General features: G+C 45.4%; 1 protein-coding gene across 4 annotated transcripts in view; it reads right to left on the reverse strand.

The window, feature by feature from the left end:
• The window catches only part of SMYD3 (SET and MYND domain containing 3), a 769649-nt gene that overhangs the window by 221684 nt on the left and 524862 nt on the right, over positions 1 to 23103 (reverse strand). The gene's annotated exons all lie outside the window — the stretch shown is intronic.

The following is a 23103-nucleotide window of genomic DNA, read 5'->3' on the forward strand; positions in this document are numbered from 1 at the left end:
AAACCTCAAAATATTTATTTATTTTTTAAGGATTTATTTAGTCAAGAGAGGGGAGGAGCAGAGGGAGAAAGAGAGAGAATCCCAAACGGACTCCTCGCTGAGGACAGAACCCAACTTGGGGCTCGATCTCAGGACCTTGAGATCATGACCTGAGTAGAAACCAAGAATCAGTGGCTTAATTGACTGTGCCACCTAGACACCCTTAAACCTCAAGAGATTTAAAATTTTACTCCTGACTGATTCTATCTGCATGTCGAGTATGGAGCCATCTCTCGTGATTCAACCCTGGCCTTTCCCGATACCCTACTCCCTCCTTTGGTCACTCCTTTATAACCTTTCGCTAGCCGTGAGAATGAAAGGTGTACAATCCACCACCCAGAAGAAGAACGGGAGGGAACCAGGCTGGGGAAGGAGGTGAGCTCGGGCACGAAGAGGCAGCAATAATGACAAAAATCACACATCCCAGAATTCCAGAAGGTTTACAACAGGAAGGGTGTTTACGTATCTTTTCCATTTCAGTCTTTAAAAATTGATGGATAAAACAGGTAGTGCAATATATTTCCCCTTCCCTGGGAAATAGCTGGAGAGGCTCCCCATCTCATCGGCGAGCCGGCTGTGAACTGGGGTGCCCGGCCCCATCACCGTGCTCCCCCAACAGACAGCCTTGTGGAGTCGGACCTTCGGAAGTTTTCTAATGTTTCTGTCACAGGCTCTTCTGTTTGTAAACCTAAGGGGCCCCTGACTGAAGACAGCAAGCAAGGATGCAGGAAAACATAGAACAACATAAAAATGGTAATTCTATAAATGTGACTCAAGATGCTCCATTATAATGACTTTTATCTGGAAGAAATTCTCCCATACCACCTCAAAATGTCTGTAGTATTTAGAAAAATGCTAGAAGGAGAACATATAATGAGTATGTAATCTTACTTTTGGCAGCTGGCATGAAAACTATTAAAGTCTCCAGTGTGTTATTTGAAATGAGCTTGCACCTTGCCCTCTAAAACCTTCTCTTACTTCATCACTTAGAAATAACATGAAAATTATAAAATTTAATTTAGCTGGTTTTCTAAAGAGTAGATTATAAGAATGGTAAGCATCAAGTTTTAAAAGCATGATGCTAAGGCCCAAACCAAAAATAATTGGATGTATGCTGATAGATTAAAAAATTGCTGATTAAATATTGATAAAAAATATTCAATTAAATGTTTATAAATAATCTAACTTAAAGCAAGTTAAACCATGAGTACCACTTGTTAAATGGGAAAGCTAAACATCTGTCTTTACATTATACGAATATTATTAAAGATTTTGCAAATGTACTTTATGATACAAACCAAGTAAAAAAAAATAAACAATCTAATTTATGAACCACGTCTTTACTACATCCCATATCACAACACACTTGGACATGTGTTCTAGGCCCTGCATGTTTAAATACGATCTGTTTCCACAACGGTAATGGTGTTAGTCACGTTTCCAGCTACGGTCACAAAGAGTGCACACTAGACACACCAAATACTCAACCACGACTTGCAAAGGCTAAAATCAATATCAAGGCCAGTGTCGTAAGAGAAGGGATACTAGTCCTAAAATCGTGCTTCCTGTTCTAGAGTGTTCCCAAGTTGGAGCTGCCAAATGTTAGCAGGTTCCCAAAATGAAGGCCTTTCAGATAACAGGTCTGTCTTCAGAAACCCACCCACATTTTCATTTTCCTATGGGCTTTCCTCACGGCGGAGCCCATGATATCTTCAACAACTGTCCCTGATAAGAGAAAGCAAAACAGGAACGATAGTCATAAATTTGTCCATTGTTCTTTGTTCTTCCCCTCCGGGTACTTCCTGGTATTCCACCTCCTTATATCACTCAGCTGATGAGAAAAGCATTTGCAACAGACGTCTGTCAAGTGTGTATAAAAGTATAAAAGCTCTTAACAGGGTTTCCATCGTGCCATTTTGCTCCCACATCCCGAGGCTCAGAAACACAATGATATTCTTAAATAATTTATTACAGGATATTGTTATAATTTCCATAGCTCTGCCATAAGCATCCTTTCTGAAAAATGCTTCCCACAGTCACGCTCCTGGCCAGAAAGTGTATTACCACAACCAGCTCAACTTTCCCCTCACAGAGAACACTTAAGGATTCTTCTGTTCAGCTCGAGTCTCTACAAATGTTCTCTTACGTGTAATCTAGTTTTGTGATTCTCTTTCCAGGTAAGTGGAGCAAAACTCTACCCCGAGGCAGTAAGGTGCTCTGCTCTGTAATGTTTCCCCATGGGAGCACTAAAATCCAAAATGCTGGGCAGCCCCTGACAGAGACTGCACTGGGCGTGGCACCAGATCCGCCATGTTTTTCCATCACGGTAATGGAGAAAAGCAAACTACAGGAAAAAATGTTCCATGTGGAAGATAAAACCAAACATGAACCAACTGCTTCGCACAATCCTCAGTGAAAGATTCCAATGTGAGCCCGGATCACTCTCTGTAGAAACTGAGGTGAATATTCTTTCCAGGAGAAATTCTGTCAGGCAAGAGGCTGTCATGCTGAACCTACTTGCCATTGACACCTCAGGGAATGACTGTCGCACGTTAGAGCATAAGGAGAGCACATGGCGCATCTGCAAGCTGCATGGGTGTGGGTGGCGGTGTGGGGGGGTTTGTTCTGGGAACTAGCAGCTGGGGCAATTTCTGGCAGACAGTGGCAGGAGATAAGGGGGCACCTCAATGGGTCAATCCTTCTGGGAAGGCCCGTGCACACCCAGTCCCTGAGACTGCAAAGGAAAAGAGAAGAAAAAAAGCATGGCTTCATTCCCCACCACCCCCAGTTTCTCCTGAGGTAGTTCATAAGTGTCCCTTTCCTGCTTCCTTCCAGCCACTCCTGCAGACAGCCAGGGACACAAAACACACCGGTGGGATTTCTACTTGATCATTTGTCTCTGCTGACAGCACCGTGAACACATCCATGGTACTCTTCCTAGCCTCTCTCCTGGCCGGATTCCTGAGCCGGCCCCTCGATGAAGCAGCAGCATGCCGCCCCTGCACCCCTTTAGTGGTGACCTCCAGAGTGTCCCACGGGAGGTCGCCTCCCTGGGTCAGTGTTCATCAGATGTGAAGACAGGAAGGAATTTGGAAAGGAAGGAATTTGGAAAAGCAGATTAAATATATCTTTTGAGATACATTGTTAAGTTTAACAAACTCTTCTCAGGGGCGTCTGGGTGACTCAGTCAGTAAAGCATCTGCCTTTGGCTCAGGTCATGATCTCGGGATCCTGGGATCAAGCCCCACATTGGGCTCCCAGCTCAGTGGGAAGCCTGCTTCTCCTTCTCCCTCTGCTACTCCCCCTGCTTGTGTGCTCTCTTGCTCATGTTCCTCTCTCAAATAAAAACACACCACCAAAAAACTCTTCTTAACTAGTTCCTGGGGCTCCTAAGTAAGAGAGCAAAACAAAAGCAGGGATTTAATACAGATGAGTCCTGCCTACGTGGGGGAGGCCGTCCCTGCATCTGGATCTGGTCCTGACCTAATTTTCTCATTTCATCTCTTCTCTTGCCCACCTGCACTATTTTCCACACTTTCCACTCTTGACACCTGTGTCAGGGGCGGCCAGTCCCTCCGCCTAGAGTGTCCCCTCCCTTCATCTCCTCAACTCCCATGATCCTCTAGGGCCCAACTCAACACTTGTGTCCTCCAGGAGCCACCCGACTGCCTTGCTGGGGGAGGGGGGCTCTCTGGCTCATGCTCCCTAATTGCCCACGAATCTACTCCCACATCTTACCCTGTAGGTAACAATTTTTTTATATTTGAGTTCCAAAGAGGGTTGAAATTCTATTTTATGACTCCCCCCTATGCACTCCAGCTCAGACTGGTCTGACGCACTGAGCGCACTCAGAAAATGTCGATGGACAGAGTACATTTGGTACGAGTGGCTTTCTGATGTTAGCCTTTGTGACTTCTACAAAGCACTGCTAATAAACCATTGTCATTACGCGACAATGACAAAAATCTCCTCTTGCCCTTCTCTCTTTCCCTCCTACCTTGGTCTCCCCCTCTGCACTCCTTCCTACAAGCACTCACTCAGGGACCTGCACAGACCAGGTTCTGGAGCAATAGGAAGGTGTCAGCACTGACCCCGCGCTCTGAGACGCTGAGACGTTGAGACCAGCCGGGGACACGGCAGCACTAGGCAATGAATCACACACACGCCACGCCGGAGCCCAGCAGGGACAGGTCACGGAAAGGAGGCCCTTCAACCTGGACTCACAAGGATCACCCCGCTTCTTATGCCTTCCGTGACCCGGTGGGAAAGCATCAACTGAATTATGAATTCTGGAAAATGTTTTCCTGAGATTGAAGAAAGTTGGCATCAGCTTCATACCCACACAGACTACTGTGACTTCCAAAAGTGGAAGGTGGTGACATCTGATAACAGCAGACGTTACAAAAGTCAACCCCGAGAAGTAAGAAGAAGCGAGACATGAGGTTTTGCCATAGCATGTGGAAAGAAATACATACCCGTGGCATTCCCTGTTTTTTTTTTTAAAAAAAAAAAAAAAAACCTTATAAGCCTCTAAAATGTGTCCTGTTCCTAGTTCACCTCACTGCGAGTGGAAAGGAAGGAAAAAGCAGAACGATATCAAAGATAGTCATGCCTGAAATGCCATGATGTAATTCTCACCCCAAAGAGCCAGAAAGGATACATAGGGAGGACTGAACGCAGGGGCGGGGGCACCCAATGAGGGGCGCCATCAGGAAGTGGGGGAGGGTGGCAGGGGTGTTGGGACCCAGTGGCCCCTCAGACTTCTCTGTTACCGCATGCTGAGGCCACCTGAACATCACACCACCGCACCCGCTGTTTCCAAGCAGGCAAAGCCTCCCAGGCGCACCTGTCCTGCCGGAGGGAAGAGCACGGGCGCGCCCACGGTGCCCCATATGGAAGCCCTGCTGCTTGGCCGTCTCCTTGGGGCTCTAGCGCCCTCGCAAGGGAGCTCTTAGAACAGTGTCTTTACTGGGGCGCCTGGGTGGCTCCGTCAGTTAGGCGCCTGCCTTCGGCTCAGGTCATGATCTCAGGGTCTTGGGATGGAGCCCCGCATCAGGCTCCCTGCTCAGCGGGGAGTCTGCTGCTCCCTCTGCCCTCCCCCACTTGTGTTCGCTCTTTCTCTCTCTCAAATAAATAAATAAAAGAATGGTGTCTTCATTTTTAAGGATGAGGAGAGGAAGGCTAAGGGAAATCAACACACCATTCTAAGGCTCGATAGTCACCTGCCTTCCCACAACAGCAAGACTCAGTTTGTCAAAGTAACCTTCCCAGCGGAAAACTCAGCCCTTGAAGGAATTATACACAAGGCAGGCGGGGGAAGGAAGGGGTCAAGCGCCAGGAAAGGTCTGGAACGGTGCTGTGCTGAACCATGCCTTTATTCCCCCATTCATTAACGGCCTATTTTATACAACAGGCCCAGGCTCTGCACTGGGACGGAGGGAGAAAAATCTAGCCCTTTCACCCGTTTGCCTAGTGAAATAAGAAAGTAAAAACATGTCACTTTCTTCTCTAATTCTGACAAATTTTAGCCTTTCTCAGCCAAGATAATTTTCCTGGCTATTGGCCGTTATTTCTTTGTAGGTCGCTCCATCAGGAACCTAGCTGCAGTAACGCAGGGCAGCGCTCGAATCTGTCAGGCCAATTTGGGAACACATGAGTCTGTGGCTCGTGCATGGCCCTGGGCGGCACGCTGGCCTCCCCACAGTCTGATCGTCGGCAGGAAGAACTGCTGGGGATGACCAAAGACCAGCGGGGAGATGGGAAGGAAAATGGATGGCCTTTGAATTTTCCACTCTCCCGCTGTCTGACTGCAGCCCGCCACCATTACCAAATTAGTGCCACAAAGAGAGGGATATTCCCTCCCCGGGGCAGGCTGGAAAGATAAATCAGCTATAGAAGAGCAAATGGCTCCAGGAAGAAAGAGCAAATGAAGCCCTGACACTCTGTCCTGCGAATGTCCCCGTATTTGCAGGAAGTCACACACGGGGCCATGAGAGACAGAATTGCAGGGACGCCTCCCCACCCACTCTGGCCATTCTCCCGTCTCCCCTCAAAGTAAACGTGGTGGTTTTCGCTTTCACGGGCACCTTTTGCCTTCCCAGCTGATCACATTTTTGTAAAAGATTTTACTTAATTATTTGACACAGAGAGAGAGAGAGAGCACGAGTTGGGGGAGGGACAGGAGAGAGAAGCAGGCTCTCTGATGAGCAGGGAGCCCCACATGGGGCTCGATCCCAGGACCCTGAGATCATGACCTGAGCTGAAGGTAGACGCTTAACCAACTGAACTACCCAGACGGCCCCACCTGATCAAATTTAAGAACATCAGGGAATTCGTATTTTTATGTGGGGTGCCATGTGCTATATGACGTGTCTGCATTTCTGTATTATTGGCCAATTAATTTTGATTAGGAAGAACCCAGAAGCAAACAACCAGAATTTGCCAGAAAGCTGTAAAGCAGAAAAGCTATGAGAATTAAATGAGCTACTATTGCACACAGGCCTGGGAAGGGCTCCTGGCACACAGACAGCTTAGTGATCGTTATCACCAAAGTTCATCAACTGTAAGACACACTCGATGAAGAGTAAGTTGCACTGCATTGTTGCGATCTACTAAGAAAAAGCATGAGCAAACTATGTCAGGCTAGCTGTTATGAAGTGGACTTCACTTCCAGGAATATAAAACTGTGAAAAAAATACGTAGTGTGGATTTCATGAAATAGCGCATCACTGAGTGTATCTCCAGGTTGTGGCAGAACAGAAGCCATGCTCTGCGTAACTGAGATGGGGGACCGGACATCGGCATCGACTCAGCCGCACCAGGCCCCGAGGCTCCAGCCACTGCCCAGAGCTCCTCCACCAACACAGACTGGGCTGCCCTCCCCCACTCTTAGCGTCACCCAAACTCATCCATCACTGCTCCCGGTTCTTTGCTTTCTCCAGCCTCTGAGCCAGTTGTCATAAAATGGATTATCGCGAGTCACTCAAAACCCAAAATACAACCTTGATCTAAGTTTTCATGGCTTGTGCCATGTTCACAGTCTGGCCAAATTTGCCCAGACTCTGGAGGTGACTCAATGCACGTGGTTCCCAGCATCTTCTTTCAGTACTGAGTTAAGCAGGGCAGTTTCCTTTGGAATAGAGTTTTAATCAGTTGCTTTAAAATCCAAGTTCACATTTCTTTTCCCGCCTACCACACAGCTCTCTCTAAATAACCACGGGAAAGCACTTGGGAGGATGGTTTGGGTAGAGAAGATGGGTTTCAAAGCCATCCCGACACCGCACAGACAGGTCCTGAATGTTCCGGAATTTGAACTGTTTTTCACTGACAGCATTTGAAGACCATTAACATACACGGAAACTGAAGAAAGATCTATAAAGACATATACAGAAACCACACAGGAACTAAGCCCAAATGGGGCACAGGGTTTCTGTACTCCATGTATCACCCGCAATGCCAAGGAGCAGGTGGGTGCTCCCCAAAACACCAGCCAGGGTCCGTGGTGGCCAGGGGCCTGCTGTATTCCTTGACTATACAAAAATATGACCGTGAACTGTTCGCCCCAAATGTCCATGATGCAAAAAACACTCTTCAGGTGCTTTGTAAAATATTTTTTCATGATGACAGATAAATCCTAACTACTAAAAGTCAGAAGGGAGCACCTAGGTGGCTCAGTCGGTTAAGCATCTGACTCTTGGTTTTGGCTCGGGTCATGATCCCAGGGTCGTGAGATCGAGCCCCACATAGGGCTCCCCACTAGGTGGGGAGTCTGCTTTGCTCCTTCTCCCTCTGCTTCGGCCCCTACCTCTGCTAGTGCTCTCTCTCTAAAATATCATAAATAAATCTTTAAATAGATAAATAAAAGTCACATTATGCCTGTGGTCTAACCATTAAAACCCCTCACTTCTTTACACTGTCTTTTATAATGATTACTCTCAGTATTACCCCCTGAAGAAAAGACACCCAAACTTCCTGATTTGTGGGGTTCAACAGTGTTCCTACCACTCCCCACCACAAATAAAAGAGGTGGGTTTTCTTTTTCCTAGGTTATACACAGATTTAATTAGTTCCTTTAAATAAAAAAAAATAAAATTCCAAATGATTCTTTCTTTCCCTCCAGCCTTATTTTGCACATTGGCTCCTCATTTTCCCCCAACATCTAAATGCAAAATAGAACATATTCGCTGAAGGAATTAGGGTTTGATAATTACAGCAGGCATAACTTAATTTGCATATGTGAGGTTTCCAACTTTGAATTCAGAGACAACGAATGGTGTAACAGCCCAAACAAGAATTAATCTGCTGTTTCTAAAAGAGATTTAGTGAATTATCAACGGTGGTTAAAGAAATGCTGGTTTCAAAGAAAATAGCACAAATGCTCCTAAGTAAAGATGATTATGGTAAAGCTTATTTGGAGGAGAAAAAATAAACCATAGCATTATCTGTAAAAGCTAACCCCAACGAGCTGAAATGCAAGGGTTGCTTCGGGAAATGGAGAAAAAAAATGAAACTGAAGGAAAACAAGGCATGAAAAGAAAGGAAGATTAAGAGAACAATGAATGAGTTGACAACAAAAAAGTTACAAAGACTCCCAGGAAAGAGAATTACTGATGGTCAGTAACAATCATGGATTGTCATGATGAACAAGAGAAGACTGACAAGATTTGGGGCGGGAGACAATGTTGATAGCAGCAATGGCCACGGTCGCCAAACTGTGGAAAGAACCAAGATGCCCTTCAACGGACGAATGGATAAGGAAGATGTGGTCCATATACACTATGGAGTATGATGCCTCCATCAGAAAGGATGAATACCCAACTTTTGTAGCAACATGGACGGGACTGGAAGAGATTATGCTGAGTGAAATAAGTCAAGCAGAGAGAGTCAATTATCATATGGTTTCACTTATTTGTGGAGCATAACAAATAGCATGGAGGACATGGGGAGTTAGAGAGGAGAAGGGAGTTGGGGGAAATTGGAAGGGGAGGTGAGCCATGAGAGACTATGGACTCTGAAAAACAATCTGAGGGTTTTAAAGGGCGGGGGGTAGGAGGTTGGGGGAACCAGGTGATGGGTATTGGAGAGGGCACGGAGCCCTCTCCGTGCATGGAGCACTGGGTGTGGTGCAAAAACAATGAATACTGTTATGCTGAAAATAAATTTTAAAAAATGTAAATTAAAAAAAAAAAAGAATGGGGGGGAGGGTAAACTAGTGATTTCATATGATTTCTCCTGCCCTAATTCAGCCCGATAAATCAGAAAACTTTCTGATTTTCCAAAGCAAAATGAAAGCAGCAGAAGCTTACTGGTGAAGAGGAAAGTCCTGGGTGACGGGCATCATTGTTACCACTGCTCTAAGCAAACTAATTAGAGAAGACTGTGATACTAGCTTCTCAGAGGCTCCTGCTCGAGACTAAGGAAAGGAAGCCCCGCTGCCAGCATGCCTGGCATTCTATGCAAAAAAACACTGAAAGTCAACATATGCCAATGACATGTTTTGTAGGCTAGTGTAGATGCTCCAGGTTCTTGCTAAGCTAAAGGAGATATTGCCCTGGATATACACGAAGCAGAGAGTGGTAAAAACACTTCCCAAAACGATGAGCCTCAATTCCCCAAATGTCCTCGAGGGCATACACAGTGTCCTGTCCCAAGAGAAGCTGGTCGTCCTTCCTTATTCGGGGGTTAGTGCAAACCTACTCGAGGTAAAGGTTAAGCATCTTTAGTTTTAGGAAGGCATTAGATTCCAAACAGAAAGGCAGTCATCAGACAGAGCAGGTAGCAATTAGAGGCTGAGCGGGAGGCTCTAAGAATCTAAAACACAGGAACTTTACAGGCATGTAATCACGAAATCCCCCAAACAACCCAGAGAGTGATAAAAATAAATACCTTTGGGTAAAGTGTTGGTTATGTCCCTAAAGAGGAGTAAGACAGTCAGACCTCTTTGGCCATAATATAAACTACTATCAGTATATTCAGGAGAAAGAAACAAGGCAAGATGATACTCTTTCTTTTCCTTCCGTATTTACCTTGGGAAACATGTCTGCATGTTGATCTACTGAACTCCAACTATATAAAATCTTTAAATTAGTTAAAAATACTTTTCAGGCTGTTACTCCGAAGAGAGGAGGTAGGGAAAGCACATCTCAAGGTAATTGCTTATGTGTAGAGTTCAAAGTTAACAGCGACAAAAAGAAAAATTGCTTACGCTTTCCAAAGTGCATCCTGTGGTTAAGTCTGCTGCCTGTTCTTCAACCACAGTATTACATATCACAAATGAAGCCCAGAAGTTCAACACCAAGTGAGATTAGAATGTGTTTAGGGGGCGCCTAGATGGCTCAGTGGGTTAAGCCTCTGCCTTCGGCTCAGGTCATGATCTCAGGGTCCTGGGATCGAGCCCCGCATCGGGCTCTCTGCTCAATGGGGAGCTGCTTCCCCCCCACCTCTGCCTGCCTACTTGTGATGTCTTTCTCTCTCTCTCTCTGCCAAATAAATAAATAAAATATTTTAAAATGAAATGAAATGTGTTTAGGGGGCACCTGGATGGTTCAGTCAGTTAAGCACCTGATTCTTGATTTCAACTCAGGGCAAGATCTCAGGGTCCTAGGATCAAGCCTTGTGTCCTTGGGCTCTGTGCTCTGTGGGGAGTCTACTTATCCTTCTCCCTCTGCTCCCACCCCTGCTCTCTTTCTCTCTCTCTCTCTCTCTCAAATAAATAAAATATTTTTTTAAATGTGTTTAGTTTATTATACCTACTATGGCAGAACAGAACTTTAGATTTTCAGTAATGATTTTTGTTGAAATAAAAAAGCATTTTCTGTTTAACTTTGAACACAATAATCCTTTTTATCTTAAATAACTAGAAAAAAAGGCTAATGGATATAATACCTTAACGTGAAAAGAAACTAACATAGTATAACGGGCACCTTTAAATGTTAACTCACTGATATGATTAAATCAATGTCCTGAGGGATCGAGGGTGTAATTAGGGAAAACATATTTCTCCTTAATCGTTACATCACTTGCCCGGTACGAATACTGGCATTAGTCACACCCTGCTAATCTTTCCCAGACAAGGGTTTTCAAGATGGCGGCTATAGTGCAGTTGGAAACTCCATTCCCAAGTTCTGCGCTACAGCACAATTGTATAAGTTAAGGCTGCAGAAGAACATGAGACAGACACGGGAGTCAGTGCAGAACCAAGGCCACAGGGCAAGATGAAGAAAGTGTTAGGGGCGCCTGGATGGCTCAGTCGGTTAAGCATCCACCTCTTCATTTTGGTTGAGGTCAGGATCTCAGGGTCCTGGGATGGAACCCTGTGTCGAACCCTGCATCGGGGTTTGCTTTGGGAAGTCTGCTTGAGATTCTCTCCCTCTCCCTCTCCCCCTACCTCCCGAAGTGATAGACATGGTAGGCAGATAGATAAAAAAGTGGTAAATCATTCCACATTCAACTGCCCATAAGGTCATACCTCTGAGTCACTCGCACACATCACCCCTGCCTAGTCCTTCCCATTGCTGTCCCCTGTCTTGGACCTTCAAGATCTCTTGCGTCCAACTTTCCAAGGTAGGCGCTCTGCCTGCCCTCCCCACCATCTTTAGTCCATCCACCCTTCAAACTGCCACCAGAAAAGAGAAATGTGAGATCTACCCAGTGGTTGCAGCAAAAAGACAAAATTCTCCAACACGACCCTGAAGGCCCTCCACAGCCAGCCCTCCCCCACCCTTCCCCCCACACCCCACGTTTGCACGTTTCCGTAACACTGGCTTCTTTGCCGTCCCTGGCCCGGCCCTGTACTCGCTCAGGTCTCGATCTCTGTCCCTATGCTTCCTATTTAAAAAATACTTTGGTCACTGTCTTTGTTGCTCATAATTTTATTCCTCCTTCAAGCTACAACTTAAATGACACCCCCTTTGGGAAGATTTCCTACCTCCTACTAATATCACTTTCTATGCTCTCATAGCACTTTATTCACATACAAACTACAGCACTTACCACATTCTACTCTGAACTGAAGCTAATGATGTAAAATCAATCTCTACCGGGGACTGTAAGCCGCTGAACACCCCAAGTCACAGCTCTTAGGCCCTTGATAGCATTTATGCACTCATAGGTCTTTTCTTTTTCAATAAACCGTAAGTCCCCTGGGGTCATGATCCACACCTCCCTTTTAAAAATAATTTAAATAAAAAATTAAATATGTATTTTCATTGTAAATATAATAATGTACATTATACATAAGTGTATGAATACAGGTGTCCTCTGCTTTTCAGAATCTCACGCTACTCCACTTCACTTTTCCAAAAGACCTACATTAAAATTAGTACCTGTTTTCACTAACCAGAGGAAATCTGAAGAGGATTTCCACTTTCACTGGAAAAGGCAAAAAGCAAAAATAGCATTCAGCATTAACTGTTCTATGAAGGCTCCCCTCCACACCCCTCCCCGAGCCGCGAGAGCACCCCGCCAGCTCCTTCCCCAAGACCTACACTCAGCATCTCAGCATCCAGCCACCACACCCGAGGCCTGTGCCTGTCAGCATCTCTCTGTCTGTGCCTTTTTAAAACATTTACTTTGTGCATCCATTAACAAGATGTGTCTTAAGGTATCAGAAAAGCCCGATAGGTTGTTTTTGGGCTCTGAGAACACTCAAAAAAATTTCCCTATAAATTAATGGTAATTGCATCTTTGTGTCACACCATTTCTGATTAGTGAAGATTTCATAAGGAACTCTCTACTTTCAGAGAGTGGGGGAAAGCTGCATATCATACATTGTAGTATTTATGATGCACGTCCAGGTTCCATTTACCTCCTGCCCACTGCACAAATAGAAATCACCCACATCTTCCATTACTGCTAGAACAAGGACACTACCCTTCATGCTCCCACCCACTCACTCCTTCTCCATCTTCCAGAGGTAACACTATCTTAATTTTGTGTGTCTTATTCCCTTGTTTTTATAATAGTCTGATCCCATATGCATGTATCCCTAAACAACATATTGTTTAGTTTTGCATGTTTTTGGTTGCTTATAAACGGAATCATACTGCATTTATTATTTTGCAAATTTTTTGTGTTTGTTTTTGGTTTTTGGCTCAACATTATGTTCGTAAGATTCACATATGTTGATGCATGTAGCTAAAGTTCATTCATTTTTACTACCTAAGAGAACCTCTTGCAAATGAGCTCCGGGAGGCACATCGGAGAAGAACGTCCATAGTAATAATGCTTATTAATGCAAAACACTGCAAATGACCCAAATGTTCATTATCAGGAAGCCACGTAAATAAATCATGGTATTTTCTACACTTGCACCTGCTCATGTGTCTGGCATGTAGTAGGCCCTCTATAAATATTTTTGTGAACAGATAAATAGACTTAAGGAAAATATATACCTGACTCATCATGGCCTTCTCCCCCAAGTCCAGGACATGCTCAGATGCTCAGGAAACATCTGAGACGTTATCCACAAAACCATGTGAGCCCGTAAGACGAGCCGTGGACAGACGGTCAGATAAACTGACAGCTCAGATCATCTGAGTCGAGCCAAGTCAAGGGACAAAACGGCAACTATGATACGTCTGCCCGCAGCAAGCTAGGCGGACAGGTGTAATTTCTGATGGTGTTAACTCCACCTGCTTTCTTCTGGGTCCGTACAGCCCACGGATTCCCAGGATCCCTCCTTCTCCCACCGCCCTCCCCTCACCTTGCTCTCCTCGGTCTTCTTTGCTACCCCCCTCTTCAGATGAGCCTGCTCGGGTACACCTGGAAGGATTCAGGGATAATTACGTTTTGCTGGACACACATCTGTCCCTCACCGTGTCCATTCCATACACATTTTAAGGCAGTCAAGCCGCCCTTCCTGGTGCCTTTTTAACATATTTGATGTCAGGTCTTCAGCGGAAGCAAGCCCCTAGAAAAATGATCACCATCCCAGCATGCTATTAGTCTGTCTCCCAATTTACTGAAACAGAAACTAATGCTCAGGATGACACTGTCAGTGAAGATGTGGGAGGGAGACAAATTATGGCAAACCAAGTGAGCATGTATTTATCTGCAGCGTTAGTCAATTACTTGCAAAAGAACTGGCATAGAAAAGGAACTAAATCCAAAGGTAAAGAAGAGACCTCCAGCTACAGACAAGTTTTTCCATGAAATTGAAGATTATTCACGCAAGCTCATCTCACTTTGACTTGACTGCATCGTTTTACCACGGTCATAATTTAGACCTGAATGTGTAGTTCCCCCAAAAGAAGGATGAGAGGAAAGAAGACAGGCAGGAGAAGACCCATGATTCTGACCCAGCAGACGTAACAGAAATACAAACCACGCCAACGCATCGCTCTTTCCTTCATTTCTGTTTCCGTAACTTTCCTGTTCCCCCTGTCCCATCACCCCCGTGGCCCCCTCCCTTCTCTTCGGTGTTTCTCTTGCTTCTCTTGCTCGGCAAAGACCCTGCGAAGGGATTCGAAAGTGGCCAGTCCTCACGCCTTAGCTCCAACTTGTTCAGGGGCACACCTTTTCCTCTCAAATCTGAACTACCATGTCACTGCAAATAATGAAACTCTTTCTTTTACATTCTGGATCCTTCCCGGGGTTGCTACATTTCTTCTATGTGCTTCGGCTCATGCATACCTTCTGCTCCAGAAATACTACTATTAGATTTGGTAGGCTCAGAATCCTTCTCAAGCCAAACAGATCTGTCAAATCAGTATAGTCTCCTCCACATGCCTCAGTCACATCCAGTAGCTTCCCCGGCCTTTTGTCTCTGTCCTCCAAAACTCCTCATGGTCTACCCCTGTAGTCGGCCCTGCTCAAAAGCAGGAGATCTGGAAAAGCTGTAACTTACCCTACTGATTATTTTTTCTCACAAGACTTAGGAAGTCATGAGGCAAATCTTCAGACTTAATTTCACTCCAAATCTCAAATTGTGTGCTCAGGTATAAAGGAAAGGCTCCTTGGCAAGAAAGTGCCAGTCTGATGTCAGGGTCCGTACCAACCACCAGGGGCTCTGCGTGCAATCATCACAGACTTTAGGAAAAGAAGGGAAACCAATGTGTTTTAACAGCTACAGGGAGCTGGGTGTTACATGAGGTATTCTCCCACATTCCTTATCTCTACCGAAGTCGGGAGTTCCTATCCCCTTAATTTTACAGATGAGGAGACAAAGGCCCCAAGGGCCGCACGGTGGTGTCAGAATTTGCACAATGGTGGCAGAATTGGGGTCAGCACGGTCCTCACGTTCTGAAGCAGGAAAAGTGAAACCTGAAGGCATCTTAGGGGGCGCAAAGGCCACAAAATACATTTCTGACAGTACGAACCGCATGGTGCAGACTGCTTGTCCAGGAAGGTCCTTCACGCTCTGGCCCTTGCTTTTTTCCTCACCTTCTCCCCATCCTTTGCCATAAATCTCCCTTCCTCTCGCCGCACAGACCACCGTGCCCTTCCCTTCCTCGGAGGTGCTCTTCTCCCTGCCTCATCACTGTCTCCTACTCCGAAGTTCAGCGCCACAGTCCCCTCCTTCAGGACGCTTTCCTCACCCTCCAGTCTGCTTCAGACCCTCCCCGCCATCCGCAGCTCTCCTCCTGCAGGACCATGACCGCTCACCTGTCTGTCTGTTTCTCCTAAAAGCTACAAACTTACCCTGGAGAGGAGAAGCCACATTTTATTTCCCTTTGTATTTCTAGCATATAGTACGGAGACAGGTCCATCAAGAAAGACAATGGGGACAAATGACCCGAAACCACCGGATCCTGGGATCCCCCTAGAGAGAGTGTTTCAGGACGGGAGGGGTCGAGCTCGTGCCAGTGATTAAGCAGAAGCGAGACAGTAGTGCCCCGGAGAGCGGCTGTAGCCACCTGTAAGTGAGGCAGGGGCACGGCCGGCCCCAACGTCCAGCCCAGCTCTGACGCCCCGGGGCCGCAGATGCTCCTGATCGGGGTCTTCTCATGAGGACGAGCCACCAGCTCAGCAGCCAGCGGGGCCTGACAGTGAAGGCCCAGGGACGGGAGTCAGGAGACCCGGGATCCAGTCCCGACTCTGCCGGCTAGGACTTTAAGGGAGAAGAGCTTCCCCATTTATAAAATGAAAGGAGCGAAGAGAGGCGGGTGGACATGACCAACCAGATGGCCTCTTCCTCTGCATCTGAGAACAGTTTCCTGTTTTCCCACCTTCTACTTTGCTCTCCTAGGACACCGGAGGCCTAGCGTCCTCACCTGCCCATCCTGCACCAACGCTCTATTCAGTCTCATGGCTCCTCTTCTAAGCGGGAAGATGTACCACGCACAGAGAAAATGAGTGAAATCTACGCATTTTACTCGAGTGCACTGGACAGGACACTTTTGGGGAAACAAATTACAAGGACAAACGAATGTAGGTAAAATCAGGATCCAAAGGGAAATCAGCGCTGCCGGAAAGTTTCACCAGCCGCAGGTATGACAGATGGTGTTGACGGATTTTAGACTGGCCTGTGTGAGCAACCTTGATGCTGGAGGTCCGAGCTAGGTCACCACACGTCATTTTATTGAGAAAGGTATTTGGATCCTCTTCGTTGTAAGGCTGATGTTCACAGAAAAAAGGTCCATTAACTAAGGATGATCATTCATAGGCTTTGCTATTCTCGGCTATTTGTAATAAAAGCAAAACCAGGTGAAGCGGCAAGGACCTTTTCTCTGCCAAAAAATGATGCTGACATGAAAACCAGCTGATAACGCTGGTGACAGAAGCGAATAGAAGTGAACAGAAAGACCAGCCAGAAATTAGTTGTACAGATTGCTTTCATACTGAATTTATAGGATCATTACATACCTGGATTACTTCATTTTTTCAATTATATTTTACATCTTTCAAGGAGAGAGAAAGCAGGAATTATGCTATATGGCATTGTTACGTTTGGAAATTCGTGAATGTCTTGGGACAAATTCCACATGAATGTCTAAGGCCTCCTGTGTGTTTAAGATGCCAACATTTAAAAAAAAAAAAAAAATCTACCCCTTATCTCCAAAAATCAACTCACTTTGTTAAAATTTTCCCAGATGTTCTTGAGGATTCCCAAGGGAAGATGGAGTTAGATAAGGTTCTAATGTTCGCAGGCCACTGAAATGAACTGAAGATAATCCCAAGACAGTGTTCATGACCTCCTCTTAATTCTCTCTCAGGTGCCACGAAAAAACAGACTCCCGGTCCCCCTCTCAGCCAAGGGACACAAACCTGTTTTTCTGATATAAACTGAGTCAACCCTGATTTCCAGAAATGTCATTTTTCTTTCCTTTTTTAATTTTTTTAAACATTTTTATTTATTTATTTGACAGACAGAGATCACAAGTAGGCAGAGAGGCAGGCGGGGGAGCGGGGTGGGGAGCAGCCTCCCTGCTGAGCAGAGAGCCCAATGTGGGGCTCGATCCCAGGACCCTGAGATCATGACCTGAGCCGAAGGCAGAGGTTTAACCCATTGAGCCACCCAGGCACCCCCAGAAACGTCATTTTCAAGCAAATTATTTTCTCAAGTTTTGCCACTTTCTCCACATCAGCCGGCTGAGAGAAGATGCCTGGATTATAACTTCATTTCTAACAGGAATGAGTCTTTAGAGAGTATACTTTATCTTGTCAGCATTTTGGATCCAAATTTCCTTCCCCCCACTCAAGTATCGACTTGCATAAGATGCAAAGTGAGACACACAGCTGTGAGTGTTCTGGATGGCTCCGGAAGGAAAAACAGACGAGCCACTGATCAGCTCCCCAAACTGGACCCTCAAACACAGGAACCACCCTTCTCTCCTACCTGGTGTTCCTGTAAGGGCTTATGACAGTCATGGAAAATTTAAGTGCTCACATAGAATTCCTATTTTTTTTTTCCACTCCAGCTCAGAACAATGTCCTGAATATTAAGACACATGGCTTAGTGCAGTGGTTTTCACACGGTGCCCTCAGGACCCCTCAGAAGCCCTGGGGGCCAAGAAGGGGGGCACATCTTTGTAGGAGAAACCCCAGGTCTCCTAAAGCCATCTTACTGTGATGCGCATTTATGTAAACGTAAGCTCCATGAAAGCAAGGGTTCCAGTCTGTTTGTTCATGGACACACCCCTGTGCTTGAAACAGGGCTTAGAATCTGGTAAAGGGCTTGGTAAATGCTTTCCGAATGAACAGGGGAGAGACTGGAGAGGGGTCCATGTTCGCAGCAGCGCTCTGAGGAAGGGCCGAGGGTTACTCTCACTTTACAGCCTCACTCCTAACACAACCTTGCTCACAGAGCCTTCCACATGAGCCAGCAGCTTTTTTTCATCTGCTCCCACAGGAGATTGCCAGCACTTGACACAAGGAAGGGTCAGTGGTAGAGAAGAGCTATGCTTCAGAACCACTGACTTCATGGTGAGATCCAAAGGCAGCAGGCAACAAATCTCACTCCTCGTCTGTTTCTAGTGCTACCCTTGGGGCCTTAAACAAGGGGTTTAATTTCTTTCATTTCACTCTATCATTTATCTTGCAGGGTGACTATACGTGGAGAGACTGGAGAATCGGACGTTGTCAGAGACACCATCTTGCTAATGTTGCTTCCAAAACTGTAAAATAAGGGGAAGGCCTAGGCGATGCCTGCCCTCATTCTCAAGTTCAGTGCCTCTGCAACTGAAATTCTTGTGCAGGGCTGTCCACATGGTTCTGTTATTCCTGAACATCCTTTCTGACTGAACAAGCCATATGGTTTTTGGTTCAGTTGCCAGACAGCCTGGCCAACCTCCTATCAATATGTCAACTAGATGAGGTGGGGTGGGGGCAGGAGAGACAGAGCCCCAAATGCTGCTTGTGCTGAATGGTAAAGAGAAAACAGGGACACACAACTGTGGGCCAGGGACTGACCTCCACAGCTGCAAAACCAATCATTTCTGAGTTTCACCATGTTTCAAGGAACATCCACAGAGGAAAAATCACAGTAGCCCTTAATACATGATAATGTCTCTCAAGGGCTTACTTCTGGGATGATATTTTAAATACATGACAAAACCCAAAAAGCTAGAGTTTCAGATCTTGCCAGAAATTGGAATTTTAGTTGAACTCTAAAAGAGTCAAGGGAAGCTTATTGGGTAAGACAAGAGGTCCCTCTTTATATGCTCTTAAAAAACTAGAAACCACTGGGTTGCCAGGCAGTTTGTGTTGCTGACCTCACATTCGAGAAAATAAAACCATCCAAAGCCCAGTTTTCAAAACAGGATGAGACTGGGTTCTTCACTCTAGCACAGAAGGAGCAGAGAAGTCCCCACTCCATCCTAACAAGTAAAAAGTGAAACAAACTGAAAAAAAATCAACCATTCTTCTTAGGACTGTCAGACAAGTGAGATCGGAGGGCAGACTCCTGCCCTCAACCTGCGGAGATGGATACAGAGAACCACAGTTCTCTGTATCCAGTGACCTAGGGGAAGGGAAAGACCCTACTCCAGCTCACATTAGATACCTTGTCCCACCCAAGATGGGGAAGAGCACTGAGAAGCACTAGTTAAGTTCACAGGACCTAATCACAGGACTCCAGACCTCACCACTATGCTATTAAAGGCCTTTCACCATTACAAGGCATACTAAAAGGCAAAAACACCGTTTGAGCAGACCAAACAAGCATCAGAACCAGAGCCAGATACAGCAGCAATGCTGGGGTTATCAGACCAGGATTTTAAAAATATTGATTAGTATGCTAAGGGCTTTCACGGGGGGAAAAATTGTAGATGACATGCAAGAACAGGTGGATAATGGAAGCAGAGAGATGGAAAATTCTAAGAAAGATTCAAAAGAAATGCTGGGGAGGAAAAACAATGTAACAGAAGTAAAGAATGCTTTAATGGATTCCTTGCTAGACTGGACATGGGGAAGGGGAAAAAATGGCTAAACTTGAGGGTATAACAACAGAAATTTCCAAAATGGAAAGCAAGGAGAAAAAAGGTAGGGGGAAAACAAAAAACAAAAACAGAACAGAATATCCAAGAACCATGGGGCAATTATAAAAGGTATAACATATGCGTTATAAGACTATCAGAGAGGAGAGAGAGTGGAAGGAGCAGAAGTGATATTTGAAGCAACAACGGCTGGGATTTCCCCCCAAATAAATGTGAGACACCAAACCACAGACCCAGAAAGACCAGAGACCACCAAGCATGATACACGCCGAAAAACTACACCATATTTACACTCTAGAAAATAAAAGATAAAGAAAAGTCTTAAAAGAAGCCAGAGGGGAAAAGCCCTCCCTACAGAGGAGCAAGGATAAAAATGACATCTGGCTTCTCAGAAACATGCAAGCAGGAGTAGAACGAAATATTTAAAATGTTAAGAGGAGAAAAGAAAATACCAACTTGAATTCTGTGCCCTGCGAAAGACATTACCCTTCAAAGGTGAAGGAGAAATAGAGTTTTTCAGAAAAACAAAAATTGAGGGGATTTGTTGCCAGAAGAACCGTAAGAAACGTTAAAAGAAGATTTTCAGAGAAAGGGAAATGATGTAGGTCAGAAACTTGGATTTTCATAAAGAAAGGAAGAGCATCGAGGAAGGAACAATGGAAAACAGAATGCTGACATTTCTTATTTTTAATTGATCTAACAAACAAAAGTTTGTTCAAATAATAACAACAATATGTTGAATTATGCATGCTTATACAGCAATTAGAGAACAGGAGGCAGAAATTACATTTATTTTGTTATTGTAAGGTACTCACCCATGAAGCAGTACAGAGTTATTTAAACGTTGACTTGGATTAGTTATAAATGTATCTTTATATTGCAAACTCTAGGGCAAACACTTAAAAAAAAAAAAAAAGTTTTAGAAGGAGTATACTGGAGAGGCACCTGGGTGGCTCAATGAGTTGGGTGCCTGACCCCTGATTTCAGCTGCGGTTGGTGATCTCAGGGTCCTGGGATCGAGCCCCGCGGTGGGCTCCTCGGTGACTCCCTCTCCCTCTGCTTCCCCTCTGCCCCCTGCCCCATGCATCCTCTCTCTCTCTCTCTCTCTCGAATAAAATTTGATACACAGTTTTCTCCTCCTTTCTTCTTCATCCCAATTACTATTTCTCTGAATTATTTGCTACTTTAGCATGCATGTAATATACACACCTGACATTAAATGTGTAAAACAGAGGGAAAAAAAGAAAAATCACCAAGCGTTCTCTAACCGGGATTAAAATTATGGAATATTTCCTTTCAAACTTTTTTCTAGCCATATATATATTTTTTTAATTCTGTTTTAATCAACAGGGAGTATAAACCTGGCCGCTACAGGTCTGGCCCTTGGGGAGACAGAATTCCAGATAATCTACAGCCCTTTTATTTCCTCCTTATGCTCAACTTCCGCTCTGTCTGAGGCCTGGGGCCCTGCCCGAGAGGCTGTAACTATGAACAAGAGCGAACAAGCACCCCTCCTTGGTCGGCGGGAGGGGAGGACCTCCTGCGTCTCTCAAACATTCATTCCCTTGCAAGCTACCTGAGGCAACTCATCCTCTTCAGAACCTTTTTAATTTCTGAGCCTTCCCAGAGATCAGCAGTAAACCTGCTTGCCTCTCCCTGGGAGCCACTGATGTAGGCGCTCAGATCTCACCGGGCACCACCCTGCTAAGGCAGCCCTCAGACCGCCAGCGTTTCTGGCTTCCCTGCCGGTGGACTGACGTTAGAGCCGACAACTAACCTCATCAGAAGGAGAATCTGTTTCTTTTCCTCGTTCTCCTTGTCTTACACAGGGATCGGCGAATTTTGAGAGAAGAAAGAGGCTGAAAGAGTTGTCGCCCACCCTAATGCCTGTCCTTACGTGACATTCTCGACTGTATCGTCTTTATGATGATAGCTTTTTTATAGTTCGCTGTCTAATAGAAATACACCTATTTCAAATACGACTGAATGTTTCTGCAAGTCTTTCCTGTTGGTTTGCTTTTAAGATTATAAACAAGTGATCAGATAAATGAACCAGAAAGAAGTTTCATGTTCCAAACTCCAAAGATAATGGCAGGCACATAGCTGGTGTTCAGTCAGTACCTACTGAGTGATTATGAACCATCGGTCTGGGAAAAGTCAATAGCACAGGGGCACATCTGGAAACATGGGGCTGTTCCTGGAAATCTGTTGTACTGTGGATCTGTTTCAGGCTGAGAAGCAAGAAAGGCTGACCTGTGACCACATCTGGTAGGCCAACAAAAACGAAGCATGTGTAAACCAGACTTCGCTCGTCTGGAAAGCTCACAACGGGGCTGCCGACTGTGTGACACAGACTTCCTGGGGCCCTCAGAGCAGGGGCAGGCATAACTCAAAAATGTCTTCCAATTAAAGCAACAGAGATCAAAGACCTAAACAGAGGGGTAATGGCAGTGCATTAAATGCAGAGTAAATGCCTCATTCTTTGTATAATTCCATTTGTGACTAATTTACCCAAACAGCCATAGGAGAAATCAAGTTTCATTGGAAAGGGCTGGTGGGAGGCAACAGACAGGAGAGTGGCAGGAATTCGTGTTTTCCTATTTCCAACTGCTTACTCACTAGTGCTAAGGAATATTTAATCTTGGAGCATCTACCTTTTGGCTTATGGGTGTTCCTTAACTTCCCCAAACTCTGCATCCTTGACCAGTGTGTGACACAGTGTTTACTCACAGCTCTGGGAAATTTCCAGAACAGAGCTCATGGCTCCTGAACCGAAGAAATGGAAATCCAGATTTTACTAGTTCTCTAGCAGCTTATTATGGATAACGTGAATTCTCCCTCAGTTTATCTCAACCCGCTTCAATCTACACTGCTGTCGGAACAATCTTAGGACACCGCTCTAGGCACTTTGATCACCCTTCAAAGTAGCGTCCCTCAGCTCACCAGCTGCTGGCGAGGTTTTCAGTCTTGGCATGACAAGACCCTCCCGCACAGACATACGCACTGGAATTACTCTTCATCCCCTGACTAACCCCACAACTTTCTCCCTTCCACACCTTTGCCCACACTGGTTCCTCTGCCTGAAGTGCTCTTCATCAGACAATAGAAACAGCAACATCCTTCAAGACCCAAACTCCTCTGGAAACAAGGAAAGACCCAAACTCCTCTTCAAGGAGGAGGACCCAACTTC

This window comes from Mustela nigripes, chromosome 10, assembly GCF_022355385.1.
Source record: "Mustela nigripes isolate SB6536 chromosome 10, MUSNIG.SB6536, whole genome shotgun sequence".
Classification (NCBI taxonomy): domain Eukaryota; kingdom Metazoa; phylum Chordata; class Mammalia; order Carnivora; family Mustelidae; genus Mustela; species Mustela nigripes.